The sequence below is a fragment of the Lytechinus variegatus genome, chromosome 10 (genome assembly GCF_018143015.1).
Source record: "Lytechinus variegatus isolate NC3 chromosome 10, Lvar_3.0, whole genome shotgun sequence".
NCBI classification, from domain to species: Eukaryota; Metazoa; Echinodermata; class Echinoidea; order Temnopleuroida; family Toxopneustidae; genus Lytechinus; species Lytechinus variegatus.
In genome coordinates this window covers 17,013,316-17,023,806 of record NC_054749.1, presented here as the reverse complement: position 1 = coordinate 17,023,806, position 10,491 = coordinate 17,013,316, and the positions used below count along the sequence as shown (strand labels likewise).

The following is a 10,491-nucleotide window of genomic DNA, read 5'->3' as shown; positions in this document are numbered from 1 at the left end:
TGAAACAGAAGTCAACCCCCGACCTTCCGAAAGATAAGACCCCCTTTTTTGGCTTGTCAAATTTTTCCTCTGGAAAATGTGCCCCCGCCCCCCCCCCTCCCCCTTTCGAAAAATCGATCCTGGATCCGCCCCAGAAATCCTGTGTCAATATATAGATCCATATATATCCATGATCAATGCCAATAGTTAGAGTTGACCCTTGGTCAAACTCATCTTGTAAACCACAGATGATTAAATCTGCTGTTTCTGGAAGTTTTATTGTACAAGTTTCTGTTGTTTGTTTACATAAGTCACGAAAAACACTTCTCTTGAAAAAATTGAGAACAAAGGCAGAAACACGACGTCGAGATCGACCGGACCGGTTGCGAATTGCCTATCACGTGATTTAAACGTCACTCTGCTATACCGATCCTAGTTCGCTGTATCTGTCTTTCTCACTTTTATGGGGCTCTGACTTTGGAAGGACAAAAAATGACATTTCTGCTTTATCCATGAGTTTTCGAGTGAAGTCATAGGTAAGATATAATTGGCTATTTGTAGGTTTGTTCAATGTCTGTAAATTGTGGAGTTCATAGCTAATAAATTTCGTACAGAAATTGTAAGACGATTGCGATCCCAAAATGTGTGTGAATGAGTGTGCTATCGCAGCGCAGGCCGCAGGGGCACATACGGAGCCGAATGGCTCTGTACGTCTGCCTGGAACTGGACGTGCCATCATGCCGGTCGCGTCGGCGGCCCCGTCGAGTAGGATGGGGGTCGGGTGTCCGGACATATTTTTGAAACCTTCTTTTTGTCTTTGGATTGCACTAAAAATATGAATTCAATAGTTGTTATCATCTTCTATTTTGTTCCCTATAATTATCTTAACATTTTGTAGGCCTACTAAAAATTGAAACTTCGCTTGTATTTTTTTTGTACAATATCATGAATATTAATAGGCCTACTACAACTACAAGATCATGTACATGTAGATCTACAATTTAGATCTATTCTAGGCCTAGGCCTACATGTAGATCTAGATCTAAATATTTCCAATTCCAAAAAGGCAAATGACTTTTTATTCTTCTAAAATTGATCATCCAGACATAGCAATAGGCCTACATACAACCTGTCTGGTCTCTGGACATTATTTATTTATAGAGTCATCGCCAGGACAGGAGTCTCCTGGAGAGTAAAAATCATTGTCATTCGCTCAAGTCAAGGGTTCATAACATGCCGCCGCACACAGAAAAATCCAGCCAAAAGTTGTGTGTTGTGGACAGGCAGAAGTCATGGAAGTGGGATAGCAGCACGCGCAACCCACTAGTTAGAATTCCACTGCCAAAAGCGGACAGTGCATGGTGTGAGGTTAATATATTACTAATACTTACCTCGCAATATGTGTGAGTGGGCTATAGCATGCATATCGCGCGATATACATGCTGTAGCCAAGCGAAAGACAATGAAATCAAGACAAGATGGTGATGTAAACACAGTGGCAAGTTTTCCCTGTCATTTCATGACATTTTTCTTTTCTGTTTTAATGAATTCTTGTTTTAAAATGAAATCAATATCATAGAAATGTCGGAAATGAAGTTGTATCCCAATTACATGATTTAAATCAGGGGGCCAAAGATTTATTTTTTTCATGGTACACGCAACCTCTGGCTCCGTGGAGAGTAAGCTTACGTAATATTAGAATGATTTTTACTCTCCAGGTGCCTACTGGCTATCCAAATACACAACAACTGGGTATACGAGTGACGAGTCCGATGCTGCAACCAGGCCAGGACTAGCCTAGTTTAGATCTAGAGGACAATCTGTGATGATATTTTTTTTATGATTTTGATGTTGTCATTACATCATGGAGCCTAGACATGCATTGTTGCATAGATCTATGTGATTGTGCCTAGCGAACTATCAAAATAAGAATTGTTTGGTATAATTACAGTGGGTGATTCAAGTCCAGTGTTGGCTTTGCCTTCGTGTTGGTGTTGAAATTTGGATTGCTTCCCCTAGCTCCAAAACTTATTCAATGATTGTTAAACTGATCCAGATCACATTATTGACATCTCAACAACTAGATCTAGTGAGTGACCTTTCGGGACCATCTTCATTTTATGTTTGATGTTATAAATTGTGTAAAAATTGACTTAACACCAGTCACCAACACCAAAAGGTCAACACTGAACTTGAAATCACCCAATGTACATGTACATGTAGGCTGCTAGCTTTAATTGATTTAGAATCTGATTTGGGAAACAAAATCATTGAGAATTTGGCACCATTCTCATTACAATTCTAAAAACTAAATACTGAAAATTCAGAAAACCAGTTTGGAAGATCGTTTTGTTGTCTCTTGTTAGCGTTCCCATTTTTCACTCGAAAGGGGTTTTTAAAACCACTACATGGGGAGTGATCTTGTTGCTATGGACATGCTCTCAGTATGCACAAACTTTGAAACCATGGTGTAGGCATTCTACTCACAACATGTGCGAAGGTCGCATCTTAAAGAATGGTTGTTTCCTCAAGCGATCTTGAAAACTATATTGTGAGGTGGTTTTCTGAACTTGTTTGGTAGATCGCTTCCAAGACCGCTTCAACCATTCTCATTGAACATTAAACTAGTTTCAACTAAACTAGTTTAAGGATGTTAATGAGAACGGGATCTCTGTTTTGTTTGCTGCAACTTCAGGTGCTTTGCTTTGCTTGAGTGAGAATGTACATGTACATGTAGGCATACATGTAGGGTGCAAGTGCAAATTTTATTGCTATTGTTTATACAGAAATATTCTCCCACCCCTGTCCCTCTCCTAGTGTGCACTATCAGGATATCAAGTTTCACCTTCTGAATACTCAGAAGGATTTCAAAATCCATTAAATTTCTCATCTTTTACAGTGGACAATTAAAGTCTTGTATTTACTTCTCCAAGATATGGTAATGTTCTTTAACTTTGTGTACGTGTGTATGAATTCTGATAGAAATGTTTCTCTCCATGTAAGACCATGCCTGGTCTCAAATTATTTTTCTTTAGAAGCAGCTGCTCAACCCATTACCCTTTCAGAAGTTGTTAATGAATTGAGTGAGGGTGCCTTCTGCACTACTCATTAAAGTTATTTTGGATTGAATAAGTGTTAGACTGATGGAATGATCAAATAGAACAGGTGTGAATACTTTGTTGTGAACATGAGGTGGTTTCAGACCGCCTCGAAGTTCGTCAGTTCCAGGTATTCTCTGATCGGGAAATTTACCCCGATCAGAAAATACCAGGTATTTTGGTAATGTGAAAGCAAACTATGCGTAATTTCCCCGAAAGAAAATACCCGTTAAATAGTAGGTACTTGGCGAAATTACGAGAACTTTCGCGGGGATTTTTCCAAGGTCGCTGGTATTTTGGCGATGTGAAAGCAAATTACAGGAACTTTTAGCCCAGCGTGTCGTTGGGCGCGGGAGCTGTGGGTAGCTGCTGGGCTAGTGATTTTGAATCTCGCGCCTTGCCAGTTTATCAGACCATACTGCGCATGCTCGTAACTTCAGGAACTTATCCCGAAGGGTATGGTTCAGGGCGGTGTGAATGCAGGAATAAATTAATGGGTATTTTTAGCCTAAAAAGTTCTCGTAATTTAACAGGGATTCTTGTGATCGAGGCGGTTTGAAACCACCTATGGTGACAGAGCTGAGTTGAGTTGATATGATTGAACTACATGTAGTGTGAAGATACATTTGCAATAAAAGCATCAAATTCTAGTCTGGATGCTGGACATAGTAATAATCATCATGAATAAATCTCCTTTTCCCTACATTATGTTCATTTGCAAATAATGAGTGGCATGATGAGCCAAAAATTTTGAGGGGGCAAGAAGGCATATCGGGCAAAATCTGTAAAAATTTGCGAGCGAGCAAATATTTCAACATTTTTAGCAGAGGGAACTATGTAGGCAATGTTTTTCAGACGGTGGGCTCCATGACTGCGTCATCATTGAAATCTTAAGTTTTTGAAATGACATCAGTAGAAAGTATATGGACCTACATTTACTTCATGAAACGTGAACGATTAATCAAGTAATGAATATCCTATCTGAGTTTCAGGTCAAATGACCAAGGGCAAAGGTCATTTAGGGTCAATAGACCATGTTTGGGGAATTAACATCTAAATTCTTTACCTTAAGAAGGTTAAGTTTTTAAAAGACATCATAGCTAGAGTATTTGAATCTAGTTCATGAGTCATAAGGTTAATCAATACTGAACATCCTGCCCGTCTTTCAGGTCTCATGACCATGGTCAAAGGTCATTTAGGGTCAATGAACTTGACCATGTTGGGGGTAATTGTTGAGAAAGCACAGGTATGCCACTGATATGTACAAACATTGTATCCTGGACACAGATTTCAACTTCTGTAACCTGTTGCAATGTTCGAAATCCTCTGGCAAGTATTTACTTTTGTGACTACTTTCAATCCAACATCTTTTAAATTTATCAGTTAAAATTATTTTGAAAAGTTGTCCACTTTGACATTAAAACAGTCTACATGTAGGCCATGTATATGATGGGTGCCCGACAAGTAATACATGTACATGTATGCACCAGTGATGATGCTGATTATAAAAGCCATTACAGCATAAGTGACATTGATAGGCTGGTCTATGAATGTTGCATGAAGTAATTTCTTGTTCATTAGACAGAAGGATACCAAATAGAGAGTGCTGTCAAATTATTGATTGTGTGTTAGTGATGTCTAGAAGTAAAAATAATCAGGTGTCCATTAGTAAGCATACTGTCCTGTGTACAGTACTACATACTGTATGTATCTAACAAAACAAAATTACATGTAAACTTGGTGTGCAAGACAAGATTTGTGCAAAATTGGCAATTATTTGCTACATGTCATGTTTTGGCATAGAATTTATCTCTACAAAACATATGATGTACCAGGGGCGGATCCAGCCTTTGCCAATAGGGGGGGCCCGGAATTTTTTCAGCCATATTTTCCCCGATCGGCCGCTCGAATATGATTTTTGCCGGGATTTTTTGTTTCTTTGAAGGGTAGTCCTAATGGTCACTTCTTAGCTTTATTCTTATGAAACCTAAATGTATAATACCATAACCATTATTTATATAATGCGAGCGCGAAGCGCGAGCTAAATTTTTTGGAAATCTTATATACTTTTTCCTAAAAATTTTGAACATTCTGGGAATTTTTGTCTTCCTGAAAAAAAAAAGATGTGCATGCAAGTTAATAATTACTACGAACGTAAAGAGTGAGCAGAAATGAAGTGATGGAAAGGGTACTGTTAAATACTTGCTTGGAATTAGCCATGAAGACGTTACACATTTTTAAAAATGAAATAATGCGAGCGCGAAGCGCGAGCCGAAATTTTTTGACATTTTTTACCTAGGGAATGGAAATTCTTAGCACTTTTGTTTAACAGAATAGGTATATAATTAAACATGCGAGCACAAAGCGTGAGCAAGAAATTTTGAGATTTAGACCTACTGAACAAGATACTCTATTCAATTAGTTTTGTAAATCATGAAAAGGATGAGTAAGTGGGGATCTTCCTTACATTAATAATGCGAGCGCAGAGCGCGAGCAGAAAATTTTTGTATACGTTTTGAACTGCTCGAAATTGTACCTGTTATGGACTGCTTGCATTTAGCCATGAAGACGTTACATATTTCAACATTCAAATATTGCGAGCGCGAAGCGCGAGCTGAAAATTTTTGACCTTTTTTACCTGAATAATGGAAATGCTAAGCACTTTTTGTAATCTTGGAAGGACTCTAAGTATTTAAACTAAACTTTATTGATGCGAGCACGAAGCGCGAGCGGAAAAATTCTGGACACTCTATTCATGTTTTGTAAATCATGAAAAGGATAAGTTATTTATCCGCGAGCAGACACGTTTTGATATTGTGATCTGAAACTGGATAATGATTTAAATAGAGAACAATCTGCATATCTGAATTAACGCGTGTTTTAGATTTCGACCTAGAATTTTGCATTCTAAGTACCTTTCTTATCATGAAAATCAATAAAGCGAGCGCAAAGCGCGAGCTAAAAATATATGATATTCCCATCTAACAAAGGGTCAATTTAAGCTCTGTATTGCAATCAAATTGTGGGAAAATTGTGAATCGTGATGGATGACAGTTAAAAAAGAGCTGATGTATTTTATTATTATTACTTTAAGTTTTTACATAGGACCGGAATATTATGTCATCATAAGAAAGTGATGACTATCATCCTTTTTCTCTTCCTTAGTATGAGAGCGCGAAATCTGTTAATATTATGGCCAGAAAACTGGAAATTTAAAGCACTTTTGTAATTATGCATAAAATGCATGATATCTATCAATGCGAGCGGAAATCGCGAGCCGAAATTTTTGATAAACTGTCATCAAAGTAGTTTGATTTAGAAATAATATTGGGATACATAACTCACTAATCAAAATGATAGCGTGCAGCGCTAGCTGATACGTTTTGACAATCTGACCTGAATAGGGAACTTTTTGAGAACTTTATGGAATACAGGAAAATAATAGGTACCTGACAAATCAAATTTTGCGAGCGCCCAGCGCAAGCAGAAAATGATAATATTCAGACCACAACACACACATTTTTACAGAGCACTTTTTAAAAATCAATTTGTAAATCAAACAAAATAATTAAAGTTAATTTCCCAGCTGAAATATGTTTTGTATATTGACTTCAAAGTTTGATATTTCAAGCTCCATATTGAGCAAGATATGCAAATCCCCTGAAAGACAATAAGAGCGCAAAGCGCGAGCGAAAATTTTATATCCTAACAAATAGAATTTTCAAAAAATTATTTTCAAAGACTTCCCCTCATGTTATTTTATTCAATCATGTTCCTCCTCTTATGTTTGCCTTTCTTCTTTTCTCCTCTCTTTTCCCTTCTTTTTCTTTTTCCTTTCTTTTTCCCTTTTTTTTCCTTTTTTTTGCTCCGCCAATAGGGGGGGCCCGGGCCCCTCGGGCCCCCCCCTGGATCCGCCTATGTGTACTATGTACAGTGTACATGCCTTTTACTATGAAGATGAAGAAAGTAAATTGATTACACTAAAAGTTTCTAGAGAGGGGTTAATACACAATATGGGACTTTATTATTTAAAACTAGTATTTTTTTTCTTGCCCAAATGGAAAAATCATCTTTGTGAATCTACCCATGTTGTTGGAGAGGTACCACATGCATGTACATGGAAACACAAAGAGTATATACAGTGTACATTGAACTTGTATGAATCTCAGTGCTACTCGGTTCATTTCTATTATCAATTGAACATTAGATTTTATTGAGGCTTCAAATCTGTATATTACTTTGAAGGTTAACGACCACTGTTAAGTTGACAATTTATAACGGGTTCAGTTGAATTGTTTATTTCATTTCAATACATATGTACAGAGCTACCAAGTCTCAAGCATTTTGGACTCTTGTTCATCCCCTCAAATCTCTGTCTCACGCAACTATCTCAGCTTATCCCCATATACATTGTACACAATGTCTGTGATCTCACTCAGATTCACAGAAAATCTCACGCATAGCTGGTCTTTGAACTTGGCATCTCTGCATGTATGTACATGTGGGCCTACAGGTATAGCCTCCACTTAGTCTGCAATTTTCTGATCAGTCTTGAGAGTCAAGAAATGTGTAGATGACATGAGTTAAAACACCATGACGTTTGTGACCTCATCCTTTAAAATCCACCATAATGATTCCAGACAACAAAAGGAGCTTGTTGTGTTTGAAGGTGAATTGAATGTGTTGGTTGGTGTCATTCAGAAATTCACACTACAGTGAACTTTAATGCAATCAGAATCCAATATTGTGGTAACATTCAAGACTAGAGTTAAGTTTACTCACATGCATTTACAGAATGTAGAACTAGAAACCAACCCATACATATGTACAGTAAACCTACATCATACTGTGATGTGCATTTGATGACTACCGTAATGTTACATACAATACTGTGTGGAAACCCGATCTTTCTTTGATTTTGTCACAATTAAAAAAGAAATTATTCCTTTCAAGTACAACATGTAGAGGTTTACAATCTAGGCAAATAAATACTGATTATTATTCAAAACTATTATTTCTTTGCAATGTAGTCCTTTTTAGGGACAGTGATTTTCCGTTTCAAAAAATTGCCTTTTCCGTTTCAGAAAATCTCAAATTCCGTTTCAGCACGTCAGAAAACGGAAATTCCGTTTCCCCATTGACTTTGTACACACGGAAAAGTGACAATTCCGTTTCCAAATTGAATAGCAAAATGAACGTACACTCGCACTGGTCAAACTTTATATCTGCTACTGTACCAACAACACAATAGAATCCATTCTAATCGGATCTATGCGGGTGTAAATATTATTTTTACAAAGACATTTAGCATGCATACATCCTCACCTCTCACATCATTAGCATTATTTCACGGTGAAATGATTTTTCATCGATAATTTGGGGGGTTTTCTGACATCGTTATCATCAGTCAACGGCTTTCGCCAATCCGCCATCTTGGATTTTAAGACCACGATATCGTGCTGTTACATCTTCAAACGTAGAGGGCAGCAACACACGACCGTGCATAGTTGGAACAATATGTGTACAGTGCAGTGAAGCCCAACCCGGCCGGCGCGGCTGGCCGGGTACGGGCGTGGGGTACTGTACAATCGAGTGTGCTGATGTCGGGTGCAGTCATTATTTGTGAATTGTCATGATTGTAGCGAAGTGAGATCGTGTTTTCTGGGGTTTTGTGGCCATTTAATATACTCATTTTGTTGTGATTTTGGAGTAATTTCTGTTGCTATTCTGTGTATTTTGAGGGAAAATGCATTTTCCGTGATTTTCCGTTTGAAATGCCACTTTCCGTTTCAAAAAGCATTTTCCGTGAATTCCGTCCGTTTTCCGCGATCGCGGAAAATCACTGTCCCTACCTTTTATTATTTATACCCCTCCTTTATTTTCACTATGTGCAATTACATTTACATGTACAGTAGAGATTTCAGAGCAAAATAGTGAGCTCTTCTGTTTGCTAAACCTGATTGCTGTATTGAAATACATACATGTATAGTGGAACATATGTGTACAGACTTGTCGAAAAGAACTGAGGAGGTAACAAATTGCAGGTACATGTATAAAAAACAAAAATCCTGAAGATTTGCCCTGCCTTTACATGTAGGCCTACATACTTGTAGGCCTTGTGCGTCATACACTGGGCAATCCATGATCAACCTTTTTGTACATCCAACCCCATTTTTCTCAAGTCTCACTTCACTTCATGAACTCACCAAGTCATGGTCCTTTGAGACCATTACAGACTGTCAAAAAAAAACCCACAAGAAATCAGAGACAGAACATTTCATGAAGGTCCCACATATAATATAGGGGGTTGGATGTACATATTTAATGGAATTGCCCCACTGTAGAATATGTTTAGCATGCTCGCAAAGCAGGGCTTCTCCCTTAACATGAAACTCATATTGAAGAATTCAATATTGGAAATGCATCGAGGCCAATATCGGAGTCATTTTATTATTTGACATTTTCAACGCTGTCCAGGCAACCAGTCCATATGCCTGTTCATGTACATGTACACTGAAGGCCCATTATATGTGTTCAACTTCAAAGAATCAAAATGTAATAGAAGAAAAAAAAACAGGCTACATACTGTACATGTAGAAAATGTAAAAAAATTAGAATAAAATGAATATTAATGGCTGTGCATGCGTGCATGACGTACATGCACATGTATGTTAATTGAAAACTAATTCTTAAAGTTTACCAGTGTTTAGTGTACATGTACACATGCACACTTCGGCAGTAAAAAAAATAGGCATACAATTTAGGGCCTACATGTACAAGGCCTGTATGCTTGTTTGTAGGCCTACATGACATGCAACTTGGCACAATATCAAATCAAAACAGCTCTGGCTGCATTCATTTGTATATTGCCTACATAATAAAAAAAAATCAATTTTGAATGATTTTCATCATTTTCTTTGGATTCAGTTCAAGTGGCATTTCTGATTGTTTCAATGATCATAAATAATGGTAAAAGCATCAAGAAATCTATGTAGCCTATAGGCCTACAAGTGCAGTGTATGCACTTTATGTACATCCATACATAGTCCTGGAATAATGATATCCATTGTTCAATGGAAGTGCAGGAAGAGACATATTTTTGTAACGATATGTGTATTTTGCTAATTTTATTGTGAAATTTGGAGGACAAAGCACATTTGAATGTACATTATTAGACCGTGCAATATTGGTGCATTTAAATTGCTGAGGCTATTTTGCACAGATTTTTTGCTTTTATAGGACTACAGCATCGAGAAAGCCAAGGGGTCATACATTTCTGTCAAGGATCTTGAAATACATACATGTGTATCTGGCTTGTATTTTGCTCTCCTATTTGTAACTATATAATCTAGGCTATATCTTTGCTGTGACACTGTATGTATAAAAAAAATGTCTGATTGGCGAGACAATAAAA

General features: G+C 37.4%; 1 protein-coding gene across 1 annotated transcript in view; it reads left to right on the top strand.

The window, feature by feature from the left end:
• Positions 1-391: 391 nt before the first annotated feature.
• The window catches only part of LOC121422379 (DCN1-like protein 3), a 30,907-nt gene continuing 20,807 nt past the window's right edge, over positions 392-10,491 (top strand). Inside the window, exon 1 of the mRNA XM_041617383.1 lies at positions 392-515. The gene's annotated coding sequence lies outside the window, so the exon portion shown is untranslated. The remainder of the gene's footprint in view (positions 516-10,491) is intronic.